Source organism: Adiantum capillus-veneris, chromosome 29 (assembly GCF_014529385.1).
Source record: "Adiantum capillus-veneris isolate H3 chromosome 29, ASM1452938v2, whole genome shotgun sequence".
NCBI lineage: Eukaryota > Viridiplantae > Streptophyta > Polypodiopsida > Polypodiales > Pteridaceae > Adiantum > Adiantum capillus-veneris.
This window is the reverse complement of record NC_140959.1, coordinates 89,797,434-89,809,252: the sequence shown is the minus strand read 5'-3', so window position 1 is coordinate 89,809,252 and position 11,819 is coordinate 89,797,434.

Here is an 11,819-nt window from a genome sequence, read left to right as displayed (position 1 = left end):
AGCTAGAAGATGGTGGTCAGATAATGTTGCAAGTTAGAATATCAAGTCACTGGAAAAATGGTTCAAGTGGTGGGAGACAAGGATATATCACTAGGGTAGCCTACACAATGAAGTATGATACAATCGTGATCCTCACTTTGACCTTTTCTATTTTTTGTTTCACTGATTCAATCTTTTTTGTTGGTGGAATGCAGATATCTATGAGACCTTGGGAAAAAGCTCAAATTCCTAGTACCAATTTGTTAGAGACCATTCATGCATCTTGGCTTGTTGGCAAAGATGGTAGCAAAAAAATTTCCTTGTATGATGCATGCGTCATATGATGCATTCAATGCACAAAGCAACATGGCTATCTGACTGGTAGATACATAGGGCTTGGTCCAAATATGCAAACATATCTAGAGAGATCAAGAAATAAAGCAAAACCTCTTATCCCACTTGTGTTGGCACGTGCTCTCCAAGGGGCAGGCACACCATTTTATGGGCAACCTTTATTGCATGGAGATAGGGAAACCATGCAAAGAAACAAGGCTAAAGGGTTTGCAGAAACAACTTCTCATAATCCTTGTTATGTGATGGAGTCTAGACAATGAAAAGATCATGAATGACCACGAAAGATTTCGTTTGATATGGACATGAAGAAAGAGAGACTTAAATTTGATGTGAATGCAGATTCCACAGATGAGGAGATTCATGCAAATAATGACATAAGAGATGACACCACACCCTATATTAGTGAATATGTTATTGGTGATTTTGAGATTGCTATGCCAAGGGGTCATTGGGCAATAAGACGAATGCCTCAAAATGTCTCTCATAAGTGCTTTCGTGTGCTTGAAGGGAGAAGATGTGAGAATGTCATGCAAAGTAGGTCCCCAGGACTTGTGGCCCCATGATTTTGGGGAGAGAGAACTTATAAAGACCAGAGGCAACAACAATGGATGTGGTTTTGTGGCCATGATGTGCAACACACTGAAGTTGTGGCCAAACAAGTATTGTCACCACCGGAAAGGCCAACAACTTGGTTAGTAGAGAGTGGAACAAGAGTATCAAAGGAGGAGTATGCTGGTTTGCTAGGGGCAGGTTTTGTGATTAGAGCTCCCTCTCCAAAGGTTTTCAATAAAGGGGAGACAGTGGGAACCTCTAGCAAGCGCAGTAAAAAATGGAGGTCCGGTGTCTCTAAGGAGGCAAGTAAACACATGGAAATAGAAGCACGAATGGAAGCTTGTTTTGTGCAAGAGATAATTTTGGTGTGTGATCCTCATTCCGTTTTCAAGATACTAACACAAGATGTATATGATGTGCATGTGGCTATGAAGCCCTACTGTACATGCCCTGATTTTCAAGGACGGGAGAAAGCAACAAAATCTTACTTGGCTTGTAAGCACCTATATTTTGTCTACACACAGATTCTTGGGTTGGATTGTAAGCAACATATGATTATACATCAACCAACACTACGTGAAAGATATATCACTTTCATCTTGAATCAACCTCGACGGTTTATGCCTTCAAAGAAGTAGAGAAAAAAGAAATGCCCAATAGTTTTCACAAATTGTTTGACATTTTGGTGGGTGATCTGTACACTTTGTGAGGCTTCATTTTAGCATTTCCCAGTAAAACAATCTCCTCAATGGAATTCTTTTTGCCTTGTTCTATTTGGGACCCTAAAGACTAATGCATTTGGCGGATCTTTATTTGAAATGATGGTAGTGCTTGTAGCATGTGCAAAATTGTTTTGAGTATTTAACTTTGACATGTGCAAAAATAGTACTTGTTTGGTTAAAGCCTTGTAGGTTTCTCTACAAGAATGACATACATAGAAGTTCTGGTTGGGTTTTTTTTTATATATAACACTAATGTTGTTGTTGTGAAGGGATTGTACATGTATCAAACTTGCAAAGATAGATAAAAATTAGAAACATCTAAGTGAACACTCTAGTTTGAGCATGCAACTTAGGAAGACCTAAACTATGTGAGAAAGCTCCAAATGAAAAGCTTTCAAAAAATTGACACTCGCATGGAAGCAAGAGGAAAAAATATTGTTTTCAAGCTGTTAGGTGGCTTCTTGTGAATGTTAGGAGAGTCTTGGAGGCCCAATGCTCACGGGCCACCATGTGGCTAGCCCATATGCAATGGCATGGCTCAAACATGTGAGGTATATATAAATCAATGTGAAGGTCCTATTGTGCATCAAAGAGGCATGGAGCTCTCTGGTTATGGAGGGCGAGTGATGGTACTGTTATGTGGTGTTGTTGTTCGTGCGCTGGTAGCTTGAGGCGGTGCCATTGTTTGTGCACTCTTGTCCGTTCGACCTGGGGTAGGATGTGGATGTGGCGGGTCTTCCATAGAAGGTTCACATGGGGCTACCCTGGCCTCCTATTTTGGTAAAGAAAAGGGGGGCACCTCCTGGGTTGTCACGCCACCGTGACAACCAAGAGGGCCCTCCCACATGTCTTGGATCCCAAGCATTCCCAAATAGGGTGGTCTCACATGCAAAGCATACCAAAAATAGGAGGACATGATTTCACATGCAAAAAGGGGCGTTTCACTTGAGCTGAAGAAGAGGAAAGTGCTTGATCAAATTAGCAAAAAGGGGCGTTTCACTTGAGCTGAATAAGAGGAAAGTGGTTGATCAAATTAGCAAAAAGGGGCGTTTCTCTTGAGCTGAAGAAGAGGAAAGTGGTTGATCAAATTAGCAAGGGGTTCACATGCCCTTAAGGGTGAGAGCTCCAACGAGGAGGAGTCTAGGGGCCAACGAGGGCACCAACAAGAAGAGTTTTGCTCGATCTCTCAATGAAGAGATCCTTCTGGAGGTGAAGCAGAGGGTTGTCAAAGTTTTGTAGGCTCCTCCTGATCGTGCCGATGGAGCCGATGGTAGTAGGTTTCATGGTATTGTAGTAGATGGTTTTGTATAGTAGATGGTGTTGTTATCATAATTGGATGAAACCATATCAGAATTCTAGGTCGTTTCTCCCCTTTTTTTCCCTTCTTGTCTTTGCCCTGCTCAAAGTATTTGATGCCGGTTGTGTATGCGATGTGTGCCCCCGAGGGATGTTGGTGTGTGTGAGAGAGAAAGAGAGAGAGGTGTGAACTATCTGATCGTTGTAAATGGGAAAAATTGGGATGTTATGATATCAGTTGATTGTGCAAAGCGTGCGTGTGCTGATGTGCATGCATACAGTGACCTGTATACGGAGGTGTGTGGTTTTGATCATGTTTTCTAGTAAATGGGTTTTGTGTGGAAACCATGGGCTATAGAGAGGTAATCTTTGTGTGTGCTGGTTGTATTTCCCTTTCCATCTTCTAGTACCCCCACGAAGGATCACACCGATTGTTCAAGGGATGGCGTGGTTCATTAATATGGTGCCAAATTGTGGGTGAGTGTTCTCAAATGAACATATGATGAAGATTGGTTGTCAGATGTGGAGCTTTGGATGTTGTCAATGTGGATGGTGACCGATGAAGCCAAGTCAAGAGATGTGCCTTTGGTGATGCAAGGGAAAGGCAAAGCTTGGTTTGAGGGTTGGGATTTTTCGATCGACAGCCATGGAAGGTGGTTCGAGCTCAGTTTATCTAAGACTTCAAGCAGTGGATTTTGCCTATAGAGGTGAATGAAAAATTGAATGTATTAATACAAGATGCTTGAAGAGTTCAGTGTGTTTTTGGACAGGTTTGAAAATATTTGGAGGCAACTAGCTACTGTTAACCAACTCCAAAATGTAGATGTTTTCAAGTGCGAGAGGTTCATGACATGTCTACATCCAAATATCAAAGCGAAAGTGGGGTATGGAGATCCAAAGAGTTATGCTGATGACTTCTTGCTTGCAAAGACCAAGAGTAAGAAAGCAAAGTGGAAATTGTAATTAGAATTGATCAATCCTCAAGACTATGCTCTTGTGATGTGCAAAGAGTAGCCAAAGTGGACATGAGTGGGAGATGGTGCCTTGGTTATAGATGATCTAGGGGTAATACAAGATGCAAATTTCCTACCTTAAGTTTCTCATCATGCAATCATGCAGGAAGATACAAATAACTGCTTCATTGAGGAACTAAGCCTTGAGGTTGTGCCAAATGTAGCCATGCATAAACACCAGGTTGTAGCAAGCTTTAAAGCCAAAGTACAGAGAGGGGTGTCAAAAATGACCTGGAAATGGTGGATCCAATTAAATAAAAAAGTGAAGGCATGGAAATATCATAAGAGGATCTTGAAGATATCAACAAGAAGATGGTAGAAGTGCTACAAGGAGAAGATAACAAGGGGGTTGGACAACCTTGCCCTGTTGATCAAGTTAAAGAGCCACAATGCATTACAGAAGCTATGGTGGCTGATTGTGAAGAAGGGGCTCCAACATCATGCTTTGTGGAGACAAGTGGTAAGCCCTAACGATAGGGATTGAAGAAGAGGAAGCTAGCTCTATGTCGCTAGATATGGCTACTATCGACCTGTCAGGAAGTGATGCAAAAGTTGATTTTCATGTTTCTTATTTAGCAAGTGATATGGTAGTAGGAGAAGTGTTAGAGCAGGGTGAAACTTCATCAAGTTATAATCTTGAGGCCAAATAGTTGGATATGGGGCTCGGGGGGGTCACTATATGTAAAACATACATACCACATGCATTCCAGGGCTATTTATAAAATGTCTTAGCTATGATTTTTTCACAAATAAAAAGAACCCTTTTCCTATTCAATCTGTAAAAAAAGTGAGAATATACAAAATAAAATAATCCCTAATGTGGAACTCACGTGATATGAATTTTTTTATTATAATGATCCCCCACCCCCCGAGATATGGGGTCATTTTTTTTAGCGAGGTATAGAAATATTGGATACGTGCATGGAGGAATTCACTAATATCATGTCTTAGGTTGGCTAGGGTGGCTGCACCAAAGCCGTTCTTTGGCACGAGTCGTGAGTAACTGGGAAGCTCTACATATGAGGTGGTAAGGAGGTGTTGCATGAGGAATCTATGATGGAAATATGGGCGGTCTCTCGAGCTAAATAAGAAAAAGATTAGGTAACATGTGCTAGTTATAGCCTTGCTCTCTTCATTGAGGAGATTCAGAAGCTCTTTATATCAAGATGGGATGGCAACCAACCTCGATAATCCAAAGCCCAACTAGCCCGATGTAGGATAGGGCAAGCCGGCCAACGTGGTAGTAGGTAATAGGGGTGGCAGCCCGTAAATGGTTCACATGGGGGCCTTCTCCATCTGTAAATAAAGGTCCCCCACCATTGAAGAGGAGATGCCATCTGCATGCATACCCATAGAAAAAAAACCCCTATATACGATCCCTTATGTAGTAGCCTAGCATCTACACAGATTGAAGTGCTGATATAACCCCCTACATACGATCTCTTTAGTATTAACACGACCCCCCTACCTTATATGGCAAACAATTCAATGGCTTAAAGAAATTTCCAAGGACTCCTTAATAAAAAAGTTTTTGTCAAAGTTTCTCCAGTATAGAGACCAAATTTTCAAATTTACTTGTGCCACCTACTTTGCACACATGAGTTAATGCTTTGTAATCACAGAGTATACAGGACTTTAATACTTTGCAAAATTGAAAGTGGTTTGATTTAATTTATCAAGAGATAAACAACCATAACATACAACCACTTAAAATCTCAAATTATAGTTGAACAATAACCATAGGTGAACCATACATGTGAAAGTTACATACTAAATGAGTTGTTTAAAAGAGAACTTCATAGTACAATTTCACAAAATCAATCTAAATCACACAAATTTGAAAGCAAATCTTTACAATGTTAAAATTATGCAACATCCTCCCATGTTTGCAAAATACTTAGTCATAAAAAGCTTCAAATTTAGAAAGTTTATCAACTTGTAAGATGCAATAATTTATATCAGAATTGGCAAAAAACTATAGCATCCTCCCATGTTTCCAAAATACTTAGTCATAAAAAGCTCCAAATCTAGAAAGTTTGTCAACCTGCAAGATGCAACAATTTATATGAGAATTGGCAAAAAAACTCGTCTCTAAATAGAATAGTTTGATCTATCTTTGATGTTATTCTGATCCATAATTTACTTTATTCTTACGTAATAGAGATAAAAACATTATAACCGACCTTTCAAATTGACCAAACAAATGCATGACATAATTAAGCTACCTTTCACATAGTCACTAAAGACTTTGTAGTCATCAGCATCAAGTTGATATTTTTTGGTCTCCAAAATATATGTTAAATTTGCAAGAGAGATTATGGACTCTAAGGGTACACATTGGTTGTCCAGAAGATCATATGTGTAGCATCGTGTTCCCTTTGCCTTTTGAAACCACACTAGATGTATCTCTACATTAGGAGGATGAACAAGGAGATCAATAGGTCCTCTCATCTCCTTCCTAGCATACCCCAAATTTATTCTCATACAAGGGACTCTTCCTAATACCAAGTACCTTTAGCCACACCTTTGTTAGTGCTACCCAACTTTCCTTTTCTCTTACAGCTTGTATTCTCCTTAAAAGATGAGCTTTCAAATAAAACATCACAATCAAAGCCTATTACAAGACAAGTTCTTGTTTGAAACTTGACCTTTGTATCAATGTATAATACACCCCACTTTTTACGCTTGTGAGTCTAGCCTTAGATAGAGTGGGATTTCCATTCAATTGACTCACAAGAGTACTCTTGTATATTTTTTTTTCCATCAACCTCTACATAGGTGATATTGAGCTATGGATCTTTTCCTCTTCATCAACAACAAAGTCCAAGACATGATGTAACTCACACTCAGTCACAGCTACCTCATCATCCTCAGTTGTTTCTCCTCACTTAGATATTCAATCATCACTAGAGGAGTGTCATCAATATCTTCCTCACCAAAAAACTTGTCCTCCGTATTTTAAGTAAAGAGATTAGAAGACCTTTCTCCTCCCATAAATCACAATACCAAAAATTATACTTCATGCCTAGCTGTTCACAAACACTCATTGTTTTTTATAGAGTTGCTTTTAATGCATATATTATATACTCATCTTTAAATATCTATGTATAGTCACCAAGATTAGCCATGGACAAACCCTGCATATGATTCATAGTAGCCCATATGATTTCTTGCTTGGAGTGAGTTGTTGGAAAAATAAGAGTTGAACAAGATTGCATCTCAATAATTATTCTCACTATCCCTGCACTACTTAGTAGATCAACCCCATTGTAGCACCTTTCATTCCTAGTCATACCCCCAATTTTATTGAAGAAATTCTCACAAGAATCTGACCCCGTTGAAGAGAGAGGAACTTTTAGATGAGAAAATTGGTCTCTAAATACATTGATCAAAAGAAGATCAAAGTGGCAAGATAGTTGGATATCTACAAATGTCTCTTTGCTAATGAAGTTATCCTTTATGGTCTATGTGGTTTTCTTCATGATCCACATACGCCGGATCTTGAAGGAAAAACACATCAAACTAAATATTAGTCTATGGTTCACATAGACCAAGATACATACATGCTAAGTAATATATGAAAGAAATATGCCTAGATACTACTAGCAATAGGAGTACCTAAAAAAGAAAGAGACCTTACCTATAGATTTCACTCTCTCATACAAAGAGAGAGTTGGTACTATTGATAGATACATCTCTGCTCCTAGTGTTCTTTCATGTTGGAATCCAACTCCACTACGCATAAGTTTTAGACAAGCTTGAACCTTCCTTCCAGCTATTCTCTGTGCTGATCTCCAACTCTGTCTATCCTTCCTCTCCACATGTCCTTCTTGTATTATATTCTCGTCTACCTTGAAACGATCATATAAAACAGAAATATGATTCAATGTTACAATGTCCTTACCAAGGATAAGTATTCTAGGAGCATTGTCAAGGGGATTGATCAGTTTCTTTACATTGTGGATAAAATCAGAATCATGTAGCCCCAAGACACTACGTTGACCATCTTTACTCGTAGTTAATGGCCAACCCTTCCAAGGAATGGAAAACCAATCCCCCATAAGAGGCGTATAGTCCTCTCTCATGAGTTTTCTTTATCGTGAGTCCCCATCAGAAGCATGACCAATCAAAGGGACAACCACATCCTTTAAATGCTTATTCCAGTAAGAAGATATTGCATCCCACTGCACTCTAATCGAGAGAGTCAAACTTGCTACATGTTGATTGTACTAAAAGTACAAGCTTTGGTAGACATTCAAGGAGTGGATTGGCAATCAATACCCTAGTATAATGAGCAACCTCATTCTCATTAAAATCGTCTACAATTTTGTTGTATCCAACATTTCCATCACCAACATTAATGACCACAAAACCTTGTTGGCATGCATGCCCTAGATTTCTTCCACAAAATCCAAGAAGATTATCACCTCTTGCTATCCATCTAACCATTCTCTAGATGACTGTCGCATCTTCTACAATAATGGCATGCACACTTCCCAAAGTAACGTTGTTTCTAGTCATGTGACACTATGAGAGATCGTGGTGTTTACCGCGGGCCATTACCGCAAAACAAGAGAGAGGAATTCAAAATGAGGAGAGAGAATCGTTTTGATGCAGAAGCGGCACTTTACCGCACATATTACCGCGCAAATATCCACGATTATGTCCGCAAACATTACCGCTAAGACAAGCTGGACCCCCTTCCCCCTCCCTCTCCCGAGGGTTTCCATTTAAATCCAATACAACTCCTACACTCTCCAGAATGCTTGCTCACTTCACTTAATCTCTCTTTCACTCTAAAAATTCTATAGATAAATCATTGAATTCACAACAAAACCATTACAAATACTATTCATAAGCACATAACGAAACATTTGCAAATTAATCATATACTACACCAAGTGAAATAATGGAGAGTTTTTTAAACTATCATCTTGTATAAGATCTCTACAAGCACTAGGATCCATATTTAGACCCATAGTATTCAAATCAATAAACAAATTTAGAGATTCTTCCTCCTCTCCATCACCTCCTGTAGAATCATCATCGCTTTCTCCCTCTTCCTCCTCCTCAAGATGACTCTTTGCAAGGCTTGGTTGACCTTCTTCAACTTCTACTACATCTTCCTCTGCATCTTGTGGTGATGGTATGATGGGATCAACTACTGGCTCAATGTCCGTCTCTACAAAGATAGATCTACCCCGCGGCGTGACTGAAATGACATACCAAAGTCTTCTTTGAAATATGCATGGCACATAAAAGACTTGTACGTCACACACTAAGAATAAGCTGATATACATAACTTAAATTTTTAATTTAAGTTAATTGCACATAGCCTAAATTACCTGCTCGCAACTACTAGGATACACCAAGTTGTCAGTTTTTCCCCGATGGAATTGGGTGGAATCCACCATAATGAGCCCATTTTCATGTCTTTTGACCTCACCCGCAAACCATCGACACTCAAAGAGGATTTTGTGAAAAGATCTGAAATCCACTTTGATTATTCTCTCTATAGTACCACAATATCTGACCTCATCTGTTGTTGTGTCAAAGTTTCCCATCACGCCACAATCATTAGTGGTCCGACGCTCATCTATCTTGCGGGTGCGAAAATGTCAGCCTTCGGACCAAATGGAGTTGAAAATGAGACCCTACAATCACAATGCATAAGAGGTTACATTGCATTTCATTCAGTGATTTGCATACATGCATACATAACATATACACACTCACCTTGCGCAAGCATCCTCGCGCATACTCCCATTCTTTAGGGCTTATTTGTTCTCCTTGTGCTTTGGCATTGGTCATGGCATTATGGATCCACTCTACTTGAATCAAGTCAGGATATTTTGCAAGATCTTTAGGAAAAGGAGGTGCACGTCTACCTCCATGGGACCTCTTCCATGCATCTCTATCCCTTTCTCTAGCTGCGCGGGCTTCCAAGTACATATTGACCCATTTGGTCATGATAGTGGCATTGAGTAAAGAGTAGTTGTTGACTATGGCATGAAACTCTCTATCCATGACCAAGAGTGAGCCTTTTCCACTGGGAATGGTTGAGTGCTTCCTAGGATCCTCTTCTTCATTCCACAGACGAGGCAATGATGGATCCACTGTGATGAGATACTGTGAGACATACACAAATGCCTCTTGCACCACCCAACCTTTTGCCATGCTCGCCTGAAAACATTAAAACCACATATTTTTATTAGTAACTCCATAGTGTTTAAATGATATCTATATTGTATTTATTTTGCATACCTCCGGTTGTGACCTCAATCTAAAAAAATCCTTTAAAGTCTTCAAGAATCTCTCCAAGAAGAACATCCATCTAGAGTGAACCACCCCACAAATGGCAATCTCCTCAACAAGGTGAAGCAATAGGTGTATTTGGCTAACAAGGATTGTACGTGGGAATGCATCCTCAATAGCACACACTGCCTCTACTACTAGCTGATGGGCTACTGGTATGGCTTCTACTTCTATCTCCTTGGAGCTCACAAATCTACAGAGCAAACGTTATATAGTAGATGAAAAAAAATTCCAAAGTTCATGCATGCACAACATGATATAGTACTTGAAAAAAACCCATTACCTCACAATCTCACCCACTTTGAATATTGCAACCTTCACCTTAGTGTCCCCATAACCACTAATAGTTATGGGAAGTACAAACTACAAGCAATAAAACATCTTAGTGAATGTCAACCTATATATAAGGACACATAGACACCACAAATTGTTCTACTCTTACCTGAAGGATTTTATGCCAATCATGGGATTTCAATCCATACAATTGAGTGGAGCCACCCTTTTTAGTTTTTGTGAAAGCACCTTTGAGTGACCGCATATATCCCGTTGGAGTTCTAATGGATGCAATAACTTGCTTTGTCCACTCTTGGTCTGCCTTTGACATTATCCACGGTGCTTTTGGGAGAATCATCTTTCCCCGCTCCCCCATGCGGGGCGTGGCTGAAGGGGGCAGACGTCTAATGGCTCTTAAATATTCCCTAGCACCCAATGAATCCTTCTTGCCAATTATGTGATCCCATATAGCTTGCCCAACATTTTTGAATACATGCATAGGGTCCAATAAGTGCTGAATTTTCAACGAAGCCCAATAGGGGAGCGACAAGAAGATTGAGTACCTCGACATACCCTTTGGCAACCCATTGGGAGGCGGTGAGGTACCATGATGCTCCTCCCAATGCTTCGCCCAATCAGCCATGTTCCAATGGAACGGCTGCACTTCATTGATAGGGGGAGCATATCTGGGATGTGAAGGAGGTAGGAAGCGATGGTTGTTGGGATAGATCACCTTCCCAAGAAGAGGAGCAAGGTCTCTCTGTCACAAGGGAAGGGCCACAAGTGGGACACGCACTATGTCCAGATGTTGCCAATCCTGCCAAGAGGTAAATAAACATTACACATGAGACGATAAACCTAAAGCAAAGAGTACAATTAACATGTGCATACTTACCAGATACCTCTCCAAATCCTGGGTAATCATGCATGGTCCACATGAGGATGCACTTGATGACGGCATTGCGGTCTCATGGTGGCCGTGAAATGTCAATGACATCTATGCCTCTCCATAGTTCTTGAAGCTCATCAATAAGAGGCTGCAGATATACATCCATGTTTTTTACCTTGTGCTTTCCTGGAATGAGAAGTGATAGTAAAATGTATCCCTTTTTTGTTGCCTTCCAAGGCGGAATATTGTAGTTTACAACAACCACCGGCCAAGTGCTCCATGAAGTATAGCGGTGCCCAAATGGATTCACTCCATCACTAGCTAACCCAATCCTCAAGTGACGAGGCTCATCCCTGAACTCTGGCCATGTGTCCTCTATGTGCTTCCACGCTGGTGAGTCAGCTGGCACTCTCATAATACCACCTG